General features: G+C 42.8%; 1 protein-coding gene across 2 annotated transcripts in view; it reads left to right on the top strand.

Annotated features, from left to right (window-relative positions):
- Positions 1-16,451, top strand: part of LOC129814859 (copine-5-like) — a 204,872-nt gene that overhangs the window by 1,324 nt on the left and 187,097 nt on the right. The window lies entirely within an intron of this gene.

Below are 16,451 nucleotides of genomic sequence, written 5' to 3'. Positions count from 1 at the left end.
CACTGTGTCACCATGTATTGGCTAATTATTTTGTTGTTGATGGTGGTGAATGATGCTCCAGTGTAGAGTACAGGTTGCAGGAATACGTGCACTTTGATGCACCCGCAGTGCACGGCATGTGTGAATGTGAGTCTGTGAGTCTTTAAGTGAATCGAGAGTCCGCTTATGTCCACTTTGCAGTGTGTGTGTGTCAAAATCAAATGACATTTTAATTGGTTGTGTACAGTACACATATTTTGCAGATATTATTGCAGGTGCAACAAAATGCTTATGTTTCTAGCGCCAACAGTACAGTGATATCTAACAATACACAACAAAACACACAAATCCATAAAATAAAAATTAAGAAATTAAGAAATATGAGAACGAGAAATCAGTCCGGAATATAAATATGTATATAAAGTGTGTGTACAGCAGTAGTTATATATGATGACTAGAATACAGTATATACATATGAAGTGGGCAAACCAGTACGTAAACATTATTAAAGTGATTAGTGTTCAATAACTATGTACAGTACATAGGGCAGCAGTCTCTAAGTTGCAGGGTAGAGTACTGGGTGATAGCGGCTAGTAACAGTGACTATGGTTCAGAGCAGTGTACAGGGCGGAGGCCGGCTAGTGGTGACAATTAACAGTCTGATGGCCTTGAGATAGAAGTTGTTTTTCTGTCTCTCGGTCCCAGCTTTAATGCACCTGCACCGTGGCTCGGGTGACTGAGGTCCTTGATTATCTTCTTGGCCTTCCTGTGACACCAGGTGCTGTAGATGTCCTGGAGGGCAAGCAGTGTGCCCCCGGTGATGCATTAGGCTGACCCCACCACCACCCTCTGGAGAGCCCTGCGGTTGCGTCGGTGCAATTGCCGTACTAGGTTGTGATACATTCCGACAGGATGCTCTCAATAAAACATCTGTAGAAGTTTGTGGGATTTTTCTTCTGCCCCCTGAGATTGAAGAGGTGCTGTTGTACCTTCTTCACCACACTGTGTGTGTGAATGGACCATTTCAGGTCGTCAGTGATTTGCACGCAGAGGAACTTGAAGCTTGTCACCCTCTCCACTTCTGCCCTGATGATGGGAGCATGCTCTCTCTGCTGCCTCCTGAAGTTCACGATCAACTCCTTCATTTTGTTTATTTTTATACGTTTGGAAAAAATTCAAAAAACTTGTTTTTGCTTTGTCATCATGGGGTATTGTGTGTAGATTGATGAGAGAAAAAAATGATTTAATACATTTTAGAATAAGGCTGTAACGTAACAAAATGTGGGAAAAAGTCAAGGGGTCTGAATACTTTCAGAATGCACTGTAGCTGGTCTGTTTGTACACATCCATGTTCACAGTCACCTTGTTGTGGTTAAATACGGTGCTTCGCGCTTTCAGTTTTGTGTGCGAACGCCGCCATCTGTCCACAGTTTTAGGTTTGGATAAGTTCCAATCATCACAGTGGGAACAAAATCCTCTATGCACTTCCTGATGAACTCAGCCACCGAGTCAGTGTATAGGCCAATACTATTCTCAGAGGCAACCCAAAACACTTCCCAGTCCACGTGAACAAAGCAATCTTGAAGCATAGATTTCTGATTGGTTAGGCCAACGTTGAACTGAACAGTCCTTACCACAGGTACTTCCATTTTAAGTTTCTGCCTATAAGATGGGAGGGGGAGGGGGGGCAGCAATGTGGAGGCGTGATCTGATTTGCTGAAGGGTGGGTGAGGGAGGGCCTAGTAGCCACCCCGGAAGGGAAAGGAGCAATTGTGAAGAGTGCTTGATGCGCAAGTAGCACAGAAGATGTTGATAGAATTTCGGAAGCGTTTCCCTCAGGTTTCCTATTTTAAAAGGTAGGATGCGAGAGTTTTTACTCACTAAAGTAAGCTCGCATCCGCTACAAGACCATGGTGCTTGCCTACGGAGCTGTGAGGGGAACGGCACCTCCGTACCTTCAGGCTCTGATCAGGCCCTACACCCAAACAAGGGCACTGCGTTCATCCACCTCTGGCCTGCTCGCCTCCCTACCTCTGAGGAAGTACAGTTCCCGCTCAGCCCAGTCAAAACTGTTCGCTGCTCTGGCACCCCAATGGTGGAACAAACTCCCTCACGACGCCAGGTCAGCGGAGTCAATCACCACCTTCCGGAGACACCTGAAACCCCACCTCTTTAAGGAATACCTAGGATAGGATAAAGTAATCCTTCTAACCCCCCCCCCCCCCCTTAAAAGAGTTAGATGCACTATTGTAAAGTGGTTGTTCCACTGGATATCATAAGGTGAATGCACCAATTTGTAAGTCGCTCTGGATAAGAGCGTCTGCTAAATGACTTAAATGTAAATGTAAAGTAACGACACAGTTTGGTGAAAGACTTAGTAACGTAGTTGTAGTCACAATGTGGTTATCTATAACTACAAACATAGTTATATTTGACAGTTTTTACATATGAACTTATTTCCGGATGTCTACCTACAGTGCACTATTTCTCAACGTCATATGGAGAACCGGTGCTACCTAGCTGGTTCCAGCTGGCTAACGTTAGCTACTAGCCATGCTAGAATGTAATTACATTCCAAACCAAGTGTTGGCGCTGGGGAGCTACTATGTACAGTTGAAGTCGGAGGTTTACATACACCTTAGCCAAATACATTTACACTCAGTTTTTCACAATTCCTGACATTAGTTCGAGTAAAAATTCCCTGTCTCAGGTCAGTTTGGATCACCACTTTATTTTAAGAATGTGAAATGTCAGAATAATAGTAGAGAGAATTATTTATTTCATATTTTATTTCTTTCATCACATGTTTTATTTCTTTCATCACAAGTTTACATACACTCAATTAGTATTTGGTAGCATTGCATTTAAATTGTTTAGCTTGGGTCAAACGTTTCGGGTAGCCTTCCACAAGCTCTTGGGCCATTCCTCCTGACAGAGCTTGTGTAACTGAGTCAGGTTTGTAGGTCTCCTTGCTCACACAAACTTTTTCAGTTCTGCCCACAGATTTTCTATGGGATTGAGGTCAAGGCTTTGTGATGGCCACTCCAATACCTTGACTTTGTTGTCCTTAAGCCATTTTGCCACAACTTTGGAAGTATGCTTTGGGTCATTGTCCATTTGGAAGACCAAGCTTTAACTTCCTAACTGATGTCTTGAGATGTTGCTTCAATATATCCCCATCATTTTCCTACCTCATGATGCCATCTATTTTGTGAAGTGCACCAGTCCCTCCTGCAGCAAAGCACCCCCACAACATGATGCTGCCACCTCCGTGCTTCACGGTTGGGATGGTGTTCTTCGGCTTGCAAGCATGCCCCCTTTTCCTCCAAACATAACAATGGTCATTATGGCCAAACAGTTCTATTTTTGTCTCGTCAGACCTGAGCACATTTCTCCAAAATGTATGATCTTTGTGCAGTTGCAAACCGTAGTCTGGCTTTTTTGTGGCGGTTTTGGAGCAGTGGCTTCTTCCTTGCTGAGCGGCCTTTCAGGTTATGTCGATATAGAACTCGTTTTACTGTGGATATAGATGCTTTTGTACCCGTTTCCTCCAGCATCTTCACAAGGTCCTTTTGCTGTTGTTCTGGGATTGATTTGCACGTTTCACACCAAAGTACGTTCATCTCCAGGAGACAGAAAGCGTCTCCTTCCTGCGCAGTATGACGGCTGCGTGGTCCCATGGTGTTTATACTTGCGTGTTATTGTTTGTACAGATGAACGTGGTACCTTCAGGCATTTGGAAATTGCTCCCAAGGATGAACCAAACTTGTGGAGGTCTACAATTATTTTTCTGAGGTCTTGGCTGATTTCTTTTGATTTTCCCATGACGTCAAGCAAAGAGGCACTGAGTTTGAAGGTAGGCCTTGAAATACATCCACAGGTACACCTCCAATTGACTCCAAATGATGGCAATAAGCCTATCAGAAGCTTCTAAAGCCATGACGTCGTTTTCTGGAATCTTCCAAGCTGTTTAAAGGCACGTTCAACTTGACCCACTGGAATTGTGATGCAGTGAATTAAGTGAAATAATCTGTCTGTAAACAATTGTTGGAAAAATTACTTGTGTCATGCACAAGTAGATGTCCTAACCGCCTTGCCAAAACTAGTTTGTTAACAAGAAATTTGTGGAGTGGTTGAAAAACGAGTTTTAATGACTCCAACCTAAGTGTATGTAAACTTCCGACTTCAACTGTACATCCACAAAGAAGAAACCATATAAATTCATGTGTAAAACTGTATCTCCTTCTCGTGTTCGTTTGGTTTTGGCAGTCGAGCGAGTGGGTGAGTTATTGTACTTTTCCCTTGTTTGTAGCAAGTGCAGTAATACCCACATAGTGCAGTAATATCCACAAGGACGGGGTTACGACTCATTTGTCTGCAAAAAACAAATACTACTGTTGCACCATCGAGAGCGTCCTGATCGGCTGCATCACGGTCTGGTACGGGAATTGCTCAGTCCTCGACCGCAAGGCCCTCCAGCTTGTGGTAAAGATGGCCCAGTACATCATGTGCTCCCACCCATCCAGGACATCTACTCGAAACAGTGCCCGACGAAGGCTGTATCAAGGACCCTACACACCCTAGCCACAAGCTGTTCTCTCCCTTACTGCTGGGCAGATGGTATCAGAGCATGAGTTCTGATAGAAACTGTCTCTGAGCCTGTTGGTATCTACAAGCCATCAGACTGCTGAACACTTGTACTGGACTGACCACCTGCTTTGATTGTCCGTACCTCAACACATATGCACACACCCACACAGACATACACACACACACATATACATTCATGCTACACACACACGCATCACAACTGCTGCAGCCAGACTCCTATTATACTGCTCAATTAATACACTTGCCCCCCCCCCCCCCCCCCTTCCCCAATACATGTGTAAATTTTGGACCATAAATTGTGCCTTCCTGTATTATACTTATGCTAAAATGTTTATTCTATTCTACAGCTATTTACTTTGTTTGTATTCTTCTTTTGTATCATTTCCTATTGTCGTTGCATTGTTGACAAAGGAATCTACAAGTACGCATTTTGTTGAACGACGTATACCATGCACATCCTGTACATACGACAAAAAAACCTTGAACATGAACTGGAACCAGCTGCTGTGCTGAGCATGAATGTGAAGCCTCTATTTCCAACCGACCCACCGGTACATCGCGAGTGTCAGCAGTGATGGAGATAAGCCGGGTAAATTCAATGTGGATTTACCTCACTTATGGAGTGAGTCCACTAAATCAAATTGCAGCATTTAGTTGAAGGATTGAGTCAAAATTGCGCAACATCGAGCAGAATAAGACCAAATTGCACCCCACTGGGCACACGCTGGTTGAAACAATGTTGTTTCCACACCATTTCTTTAAATTTACGTTAAACCAATGTGGAATATATGTTGAATTGATGTCTGTGCCCAGTGGGATATCGTCACACTTAAAAACACACTCTTTCAAGTGTGGGTGGGCGGCCCCTCTACCTCTCCATAACTCTCTTTTGTTAAATGTAGGTGTTAAGAAGCACTCAGCCAAATGGAGTGAGTCCACTGACTAAATCAAGACTTAATCCATTTGGCTGAGTGCTTCTTAACACCTATGTTTAACAAAGAGAGGTAGAGGGGGTGCAATTGGGTCTCATTATGCTTGAGGATGTGCAATTTTGGCTCAATCATACAGCTAAACGCTGTAATTTGATTCAGATGCAGTGCCACCTTTCCTTGTCCCAGTATGTCCCATACTGCTGAGGTGACTCATCTCTTTCGAGCGGTTTGATTCCATTGGCTTTCAGAGAGTGTTCCAGAAAGATGAGGATATGGGAAAATGTGTGTGTGTGTGTGTGTGTGTGTGTGTGTGTGTGTGTGTGTGTGTGTGTGTGTGTGTGTGTGTGTGTGTGTGTGTGTGTGTGTGTGTGTGTGTGTGTGTGTGTGTGTGTGTGTGTGTGTGTGTGTGTGTGTGTGTGTGTGTGTGTTAGTGATGCACGGGTCAGCTGTTTGTTCACCCGCTGCGTAATTGCTAATAACCCATCCACAACCACCAGACTATATGTGATAAAATGAATGTCTGAGGCCCGCACCCGACCTTAACCCACAAATGAGTCGATTGAAAAGGCTCTGTAGGCTGCAGTCAGAGACGTCAGAACGAGTTTCTGACAGGGGTTGCAGGATACATTTTTTTAAAGCCTAATTTAGGTGTTTTGATTTCTGACATTTTGGTAGGCGTTTTGCTAGTGAACTTGTCTATAATTAGGTACATGCAGCTTCTCTTCTATCATTACTGCCATAGAAGACTAAATTAACTCTTGCTCACCAGAATAATATCATAAATCGATGAACGCTTCAAACTATGCAACCTCTTAAAACCTGTTAAGGCTAGGGGGTGCTGTTGTCACTATTTATGGAAATCGTGTAATTTTTGAAACGGCTTCCTACAAAATTCTTGATCGTACAATATGCATATTATTACTATTATTGGATAGAAAACAGTCTATAGTTTCTATAGGCGTTGAAATTTTGTCTCTGAGTGGAACAGAACTCATTCTACAGCAATTTCCCTGACATGGAGTCAGATATCACACATTTTGGCCCCTGTTCTGGAGTCAGTTTTAAGGCCACTGTTATTCCTATGAGTATACGGACACTGCTTACGTCTTCCCCTGGATGCCTTTACGTGATGACGCTTTGAATGGTATCGATTGCCCAATCACAGCCACTATAAATGAAAAAATCCTGAAGGTAGGAACTCTTTTCTTGGTGCGTCAGGTGCGCGGAGGACACCGACCTACTGTTTTTCCAAGCATTAGTGTAGCCAGTTATATTTCTCCGGTCATATTTTTACTCGTTATAGGAGTTAAAAACATCATAAGGTAGTTAATTTAAAGCGTTTTATAGCAATTTATATCCGTTTAGTGCGATTTTGGGACATTTATTTCTGAGCCACTGTGAATCTCTGGGCAACGTTCCAGTTCATGCCGAACGCAATGTGCATTTCTACATGGCAAGAGTACAGCTTTCGACCAAAAGACGATTAGACCCAAGAAAGGATTCTTTGACCAAGATTCTGATGGAAGAACAGCTCAAAGTAGGAACAATTTATTATGATAAATCGTGTTTCTGTCGAAAAATGTTAGTGGCTTAGGACGCCATCTTTTTTGACGTAGCTTCGCTTGGCGCAAACTGTATTGAAAAGTAAGGATAATTTAAAAAATGTAATTCCGCGATTGTATTAAGAATTAAATTGTCTATCAATCGCTGTCCACCCTATATTTTTTAGTCACGTTTATGAGTATTTATGTATACGACTAGATCACTGTCTAATATGGCGCACGACATTTTCTGACCAGCTGGGCTACTTTTCTCATTGTCTAACCATGATTTTGGTGGCTAAATATGCACATTTTCGAACAAACTGTATATGTATGTTGTAATGTGATGTTACAGGAGTGTCATCTGAAGAATTCTGAGAAGGTTAGTGAAAAAAATTAATATATTTTGGCGATGTTTACGTTATCGCTCTCTTTAGCTAGAATCAATGCTGGGGTAATGTTTGCACATGTGCTATGCTAATATAACGATTTATTGTGTTTTCGCTGTAAGACACTTAGAAAATCTGAAATATTGTCTGTATTCACAGGATCTGTGTCTTTCGATTAGTGTATGCTGTGTATTTTTACGAAATGTTTGATGATTAGTAGTTAGGTAAACACGTTGCTCATTGTAATTATTCTAGTCCATTTGTGACGGTGGGTGCAATTGTAAACTATGACATCTACCTGAAATATGCACATTTTTCTAACAAAACCTATCCTATACCATAAATATGTTATCAGACTGTCATCTGAGGAGGTTTTTTCTTGGTTGGTGGCTATCAATATCTTAGTTTAGCCGAATTGGTGATAGCTACTGGTGTTGGTGGACAAAGAAAAGATGGTGGATTATGCTAATGTGTTTAGCTAATAGATTTACATCTTTACATATTGTGTCTTCCCTGTAAAACATTTTAAAAATCGGACATGTTGGCTGGATTCACAAGATCTGTGTCTTTCATTAGCTGTATTGGACTTTAATGTGTGAAAGTTAAATATTTAAAAAAAAATGTTTTTTGAATTTCGCGGCTCTGCCTTTTCAGTGGGGGTGGGGGGGTGTGTGCCGCTAGCGGCACCCCGGGGCTAGACAGGTTAAGGATTGGACCCTTTTTTCCCCAAATTTCGCCTAAAATGACATACCAATAGATAACTGCCTGTAGCTCAGGACCTGAAGCAAGGATATGCATATTCTTGATACCATTTGAAAGGAAACACTTTGAAGTTTGTGGAAATGTGAAAATAATGTAGGTGAATGTAACACATTAGATCTGGTAAAAGATAATACAATGAAAAAAACATGCGTTTTCTATTTATTTATTTGTTCCATCATCTTTGAAATGCAAGAGAAAGGTCATAATATAATATTGCAGTTTGGGCGCAATTTATATTTTGTAGTGAGTGTGTGTGCAAAGTTTCAGATTGATTCAGGGAAGCATTGCAATACTGCACAGTATTTTGTATCAAGTCTGCCCAAATGTGGAAAAATTGGTTAATTGATACATTTTCAAGTACATAACTATAGGGAACATACAAAAATGATATGGTAATACAAAATGTAAGTTTACACACTCCCAGGAATTTCGTACATGATGGATCATTAGCTTATACACTAACTTTCACACATCTAGATGGCCGGGCGGGGTGGGTGTGGAGCCAGAGACAGCAAGGGTTCAAACTGTAGAACCCAGTTCCTACATTTAAAATATAAAAATAGATTTTATCAAACAAAACAATGCTACATTTTATCTCTGGGACCCTCAGGATGACAAATCAGAGCAAGATTACTGAATGTAAGTACATTTTTTACCTGCAGAGGTGAATGTATCAGACCAGTTGCCGTGATAAAATGTTGTTGTTGTGCACTCTTGTGAGGCTGGTTGGACGTACTGCCAAATTCTCTAAAAATACATTGGAGGCGGCTTATTGTAGAGAAATGAACATTAAATTCTCTGGCAACAGCTCTGGTGGACATGTCCATGGGAGGGAATAGCGGTGGGAGGGGGAAGCAGGTAGCTGATTAGTGGTGGCTATTCAGCTGCCTGATGGTCTGAGGGTAGAAACTATTGGCCAGTTTTTCAGTTTTTGCTATGATGTTCCTGCACTGGCGCATCTGAGTAATTGAAGCGGGGAGAACAGGGCATGGTTAGGGTGGCTGGGGTCCCTGATGATCTTCTTGGCTTTCTTGGGACACCTGGTGTTGTAGGTGTCCTGTAGGGCACCCAAATGGTGCGTTCGGCTGCACGTATCAATCTCTGAAGAGCCTTGAGGTCCGCGGTACATCACAGCCTGCTGTACCAGGCTTTGATGTAGCTCGACAGTATGCTCTCGATGGTGCTCCAGTAGAACACAATGAGGGAAGTTCTTTAGCATACTGAGGTTAAAGAGTCACTGTCGTGCCTTCCTCACTATGATGTCCATGTAATTAGACCATTTCAGCTTCTCTGAGATGTGTACGCAGAGGAATTTGAAGATATTGACTGTCTCCACGGTGCCCCATTGATGAGGATGGGGTCGTGTCCAGCCTGGTTCCTCATGAAGTCCACAATCAGCTCCTTTATTTTGCTAACATTGAGGGAGAGGTTGTTTACTTGGCACCACGCCGTCAGAGTGTCTACATCCTCCCTGTGGGCTGTCTCAACGCTGTTGGTGATCAGGTCTACTACTATCATGTCATCAGTGAACTTGATGATGGAGTTGGAACTGTGTGAGGCCATGCAGTCGTGGGTATACAGAGAATACAGGAGGGGACTGAGGATGCACCCTTGTGGGGCCCCCATGTTGAGGAGATAATGTTCTGAAATGGTAATGAAAATAAAATAAATAGGAAATGGATAGCATCCACTTCTCATATTTCGTCAACCCATTTTTCACTACCATGTTTTTATGTTGGGATTTGTATTTTGTAATGGATGCTTCTTTTATGCTCCTTTTATGTTGCCTACCTTCACCACCTGCGGGCGGCCCGTCAGGAAGTCTAGGACCCAGTTACATAGGGAGGAGTTCAGACCCAGGGCTGTGAGCTTTGTTTATGAGCTTATAGTGCACTATGGTATTGAAGGCTGAGCAGTAGTCGATGACCAGCATTCTCACATACTGTATGCATTCCTTTTGTCCAGGTGGGTAAGGGCAGTGTGCAGTGCAATGGCGATTGTGTTGTCCGTGGATCTGTCAGGGCGGTAGGCGAATTGGAGAGGGTCAAGTGTGTCGGGGAGGGAGGAGGTGATATGGTCTTTGACTAGCCTCTCGAAGCACTTCATGATGATGGAAGTGAGTGCTACTGGTCGGTAGTCATTCAGTTCAGTTACTTTCCCTTTCTTGGGTACAGGGATGATAGTGGACATCTGGAAGCAGGTGGGTATAGAGGCCTGAGCTAGGGAGAGATTGAAAATGTCAGAACACAACAGCCAGCTGGTCTACACATGCTCTGAGAGCACGGCTAGAGATGTCATTTGAGGCGACAGCCTTGTGAGGGTTAACACGTTTGAGTGACTTAGATACGTCCTCAGTGGAAACTGTCAGTGTGTAGCCCACGTTGTCATCGGGGGCTCTCCGTGGCAGCTCAGGGTCATTGTGCTTGAATATTGAGAAAAAGGTGTTTAGCTCGTCTGGTAGGGTGGCATTTGTGACCGTGATGTGGCTGGCTTTCTTTTTGTAATCTGTGAATGTTAGTAGCCCATGCCACATACGCCTTGTGTCCAACCCTCTGGATTTCTCCTCTATACTTGTGTTTCACCATCTTGATCAATCTGCGTAAGTCATATTAGTACTGTTTAACAAACTATTGTCCCCAGTCACCTTGCTCTGTATATAAGCAGCATCTCTATCTTTCAGTTTTCCCAAAGGCTGCTATCAATCCACATTTTTTTGATTCGGGTACGTTTTGAAATATACAATCGGTATCATGTCATCTATGCATTTTTTGATGAATCCCGTGACTGAGACAACATATTCATTGACATTATCTCCAGAGGCAACCCGGAACATATTCCAGTCTTGGAGTGGGAATTCTGATTGGTCGGACCAACGCTGTACAGACCTGATCAACGGAGCTTCCCTCTTGATTCTTTGTTTGTAGGCAGGGAGAATCAAGATGGAGTCCTGGTCGGATTTTCCGAAAGGAGGACGGGAGAGGGCCTTATACCTGTGTTTAAAAGGCGTGTAGCAGTGGTCAAGAGTAGAATTTCCGAGGGTTAGACAGTCAATGTGTTGGTAATAATTTGGGAGCCCCCCCCCCCCCCCCCCCCCCGCAACAATGAATGCTGCCTCTGGGAATCCAGTCTCCAGTTTGTTCAGGACCCAATGAAGATCTTTGAGAGCCTTTTTGCTGTCGGCTTGGTGCGGGATGTACACAGCCATGGCGATAATCCCGGTGAACTCTTTCGGAAGTTAAAAAGGAAGAAATTTTATGACCAAGTATTCCAAGACGGCGGAGCAGAAACTCGGAAGATAGGAGCCCGCTTCCTATCCGCTCGAAAAATTGTTAAATCCCTCCGGTTGTATATAATCCATCTGGGTGTTGGAAGAAAGCCAAGACTCAGAAAAATGGAGTATATTGCCGGATCTGATGTTCCTCTGGAAGGAGATCCTCGCTCTGAGTTCATCAAGTTTGTAAATTAATGATTAAACATTGGCAAGTAGTATTCTCCACTACTGTTCCCGAGTCGAAATGTACAAGGGGTTTATCGTTCTACTGCAAGAAAAGCTTAATTTATAATAGTTCATATAATATTAGGCTATGTGAAAAGGTTATAGACCTACAGTCAGTGTCCAGATTTCAGTTAGGTCATTATTCGATTTAACCCATCTGAACAGGCTAGAGTTTCCTTGATGTGCCATATTTGAAGTCCCAGTCTTGCGACTCTCTAATTTGTATAGCGCCTCACAATCGTCACACATAACATAGTCGTCACACATAACACCTGCCCCACAGATATAACCACGGGGACTGCGGTTGTGGGTCAACCCGCCTATTACTAGTGTGCGTGTGTCTGTGGTATAATATTGTCACACCTGGAAGTGGTGTAGATGGCATTGATGGGGCTCTCATGACACTTGACCTCTCCTATGGGGGTGAAGTTGTCAACTGCCATTTTATGGTGCAAAACAATTCATCTTTGAATAGAATTTCTGCATGTCTGTGACACCAAATGACACATTGCATCAACCTGGCCTTCCAAAACTATACAGACATTATACATCAATCTGTCACACTTCTCAAGTACGTCCACATCCAACCGTTTAATATTTCAAGGCATTACAAATCTATCTTAATGGCTTTTGCTAAGGCTGTGAATGAAATGGCAATGAATAAAATACATTCAGGTTGTATTACGGGCAGGGTTCTAATCTATATTGTAACAGTACATTCTCTCCCCAAGCCCCCCCCCCCCCCCCCCCCCCCACACACACACACACACACACACACACACACACACACACACACACACACACACACACACACACACACACACACACACACACACACACACACACACACACACACAGACACACACACACACACACACACACAGAGACACACACACACACACAGAGACACACACACACACACACACACAGAGACAGTAATCATAACCATTCAGTGCTCATACATACTGTCAGAGACTACCAAAGGGAGTAAACTACCGGGCCTGTTGAAAATGTCTGGTTATCATAATGGGTGGTACATGTGGGATGGAAAATAGAATGTTGATTTTAGAATATCCTATAATATTTATATACAGGAATGTATCTTTGCAGAAGACAGTTGTTGTGAGTAAAATGTTATTTTTTTCATCACATACAGTACCAGTCGAAAGTTTGGGCACACACCTACTCATTCAAGGGTTTTACTTTATTGTATTATTTTCTACATTTGTAGAATAATAGTGAAGACATCAACAATATGAAATAACACATATGGAATCATCTAGTAACCAATATTTTATTTTATATTTGAGATTCTTCAAAGTAGCCACCCTTTTGCCTTGATGACAGCTTTGCACACACTTGGCTGGGGAACGCTGCTGCACAGCTATGTTCAGGTCTTTCCAGAGATGTTCGATCGGGTTCAAGTCTGGGCTCTGGCGGGGCCACTCAAGGACATTCAGAGACTTGTCCCGAAGCCACTCCTGCGTTGTCTTGACTGTGTGCTTAGGGTCACTGTCCTGTTGGAAGGTGAACCTTCGCCCCAGTCCGATGTCCTGAGTGTTCTGGAGCACTCTTCATCAAGGATCTCTCTGTACTTTGCTCCGTTCAACTTTGTCTCGATCCTGACTAGTCTCCCAGTCCCTGCCGCTGAAAAACATCCCCACAGCATGATGTTGCCACCACGCTTCACTGTAGAGATGGTGCCAGGTTTCCTCCAGGCGTGACGCTTGGCATTCAGGCCAAAGAGTTCAATATTGGTTTCATCAGACCAGAGAATCTTGTTTCTCATGGTCTGAGAGTCTTTAGGTGCCTTTTGGCAAACTCCAAGCAGGCTGTCATGTGCCTTTTACTGAGGAGTGGCTTCAGTCTGACCATTCTACCGTAAAAGCCTGATTAGTGGAGTGCTGCAGAAATAGTTGTCCTTCTGGAAGGTTCTCCCATCTCCACAGAGGAACTCTAGAGCTCTGTCAGAGTAACCTTCGGGTTCTTGGTCACCTCCCTGACCAAGGCCCTTCTCCCCCGATTGCTCAGTTTGGCAAGGCGGCCAGCTCTACGAAGAGTCTTGGTGGTTCCAAACTTCTTCCATTTAAGAATGATGCAGGCCACTGTGTTCTTGGGGACCTTCAATGCTGCAGAAATGTTTTGGTACCCTTCCCCAGATCTGTGCCTCGACACAATCCTGTCCTTCGACCTCATGGCCTGGTTTTTGCTCCGACATGCTATGTCAACTGTGGGACCTTGTATAGACAGGTGTGTGATTTTTCCAAATCATGTCCAATCAATTTAATTTAGCACAGGTTGACTCCAATCAAGTTGTAGAAACATGATCAATGGAAACAGGATGCACCTGAGCTCAATTTCGAGCCTCATAGCAAAGGGTCTGAATAATTATGTAAATAAGGTATTTCTGTTTTTTTATTTTATATATATTTGCTCAAATTGATAAAAACCTGTTTTCGGTTTATCATTATGGGGTATTGTGTGTAGAATTACAATTATATTTAATCCATTTTAGAATAAGGCTATTACGTAACAAAATGTGGGAAAAGTCAGTTGGTCTGACTACTTTCTGAAGGCCCTGTAAGTATAATTAAATAGTCTTAATTGGTCAACCATTGTAACTGGTTGATGAATGGTTGGGTCATTTAGAGTCAAGTCCCAGGTGACTAGGCTAGGCAAGTTGTGATGGACGGTTAGAGATCAGGGGTCAGACAGGGTGAGTTATGGCAAAGTGAAATACTGTAGATCAAAGTAGTGAGAGGAAAACCCCATCACATGATTACATCATGCTGCACTTCCTGTGTTTTTGTTGAATGACCGCTCCTCTTGAGAACGTAGTACAGTGTAGCACATGGGTACTTTTTATATGAACTGAATATATTTATTGAAATGGATATTGTACTTGTAAAAATGACAAAACAAATAGAATCTTGGGTAAAAAAAACAAACCGCAAATAACATAGCTAGTAGTACAGTGTGACAGAGACAAATAGGAAGTGCTGCTTCTGTGATCTGTTACTACTGTTACTACAGTATTTGGAGCCCTCTGGGTTTCACACTGTAATATGGGGTAAACTGGTCATGAAACTGAGAAACACATCTATTTGAGTTACTTTACATCTAAGAGATGAGGGAGATCAAGAGAAAGTGGATGGAGGTATGGAGAGAGAGACAGAGAGAGAGATACTTCTGGGTTGGTACCATCAACACAGTAACATCTCCACTATACTGTATTCAATATATTTAGATATAAATCCCTGAGTCTCCACTTTAAATTACCATAAAGTTGTATGCATGGTTTCATATGAAACCAGACACTCTCTATCTGTATCTGATGGTTGAGTTCCCATTCCTTTTACAGTGCACTACTTTCTACTGTAAAGTAGTGCACTATATAGGGAATAGGGTGCCATTTTGGGCACATCCTATATCTGATGGTTCGTCACTGATCTGGGGCAGATTGGACAGCAGCACATCATGAGGTATTAAATCCCGGAGACTAGACATAATGTCGCTACGGTAACTCCCACTCACCTTCAAAAAGGGTGTGTGTCCTTGGCTGCTGTACACTTACTGTACTTCTTCACACTATGGAGGGATAGATGGATGCATTGACTGTGGACGTTTATGAAGTGCATGAATATTCAGTATTAATATTTAGAGTGTAGAGAATATGTTAAGCGAGAAAGCCGGCAGACAGACGTGGTAATAATCTCAAACACAGCTGTTCAGATCCATCCACATTTGGCAGGACTGTATGGAAGACGCTAACCTGGTCCAAGATGTGATTGGAATTGGAAAACAGATCTGAGAACAGGCTAGGAAGAAGCTTGTATCATCTCCACAACTGTCAGTCCCTAAACTCCTTGTCATACACGGGTTCTACTGTCCTCAGGTCAGTCTCAGTCTCCGATAGGAAACAGCTGCAGTCTAAAGCCCAGAACAGAACCCAGAGACCTCAGGTCACAAACACTGTGGAGCCCATACTTGCGAACATTAGAAGAAGTTTCTTTAACCTGGACCTCCGTCTCAAAATGCACATCAGCCATTTACAATCGTTGGTGTAGTTGCGCGTGATAGAACGCTACATTGTAGCTTTTCCCATCAGATAACCTAGCACACCTTAACCTTATGGTACCTCACCAGCTGACAGTGATTACTTCCTGTAACAAATTACGCAATCAGCCTATCACGTATCTTTGACTTTATTTCCACCAACCAATGGCAATTTCTTAAAATAAAGGTAGATTGGGCCTCCAAAGGGATATTTTAAAACTCAAAATTCTAGGTCTGTAAAGTGTAGTGTCCCATTAATATTGTATGACTCATCCTTGACTAGGCTACTAGATACTAAATTCAAAAGGCACCTTTTCAGGTATATGACAAATTCACCCGTTTTTCCGTTTCACACACATTCATGTGCTTTCACAGCAATAAAGATGTAGGGTGATTATACAACATGTAATTTTATATGCGTAACAGCATTTTTAAGTCGAAGACGCTCGTGGTCATGTCAAATGGCTGTCATTTACCCCTTACTGCTATCGCTAATTGGTGGTGTGATCCACTAAGGCGTTAAGCCCAGAGACATCGAGATATGATGTCGCCGATTTCGGCTCCCCTCGGGGCAAAGGTTTTTATTTGAGGAAAGAAACGACAACTATTGGTCCTCACGCATATGTGACAAAGTACATTTTTATACAAATGCATGTAGAAAGTTGTAGGCCTACATTTAGGCATA

The sequence above is a fragment of the Salvelinus fontinalis genome, chromosome 18 (genome assembly GCF_029448725.1).
Source record: "Salvelinus fontinalis isolate EN_2023a chromosome 18, ASM2944872v1, whole genome shotgun sequence".
Classification (NCBI taxonomy): domain Eukaryota; kingdom Metazoa; phylum Chordata; class Actinopteri; order Salmoniformes; family Salmonidae; genus Salvelinus; species Salvelinus fontinalis.
The sequence above is the reverse complement of the archived record's forward strand: the minus strand, read 5'-3'. Positions and strand labels throughout refer to the sequence as shown.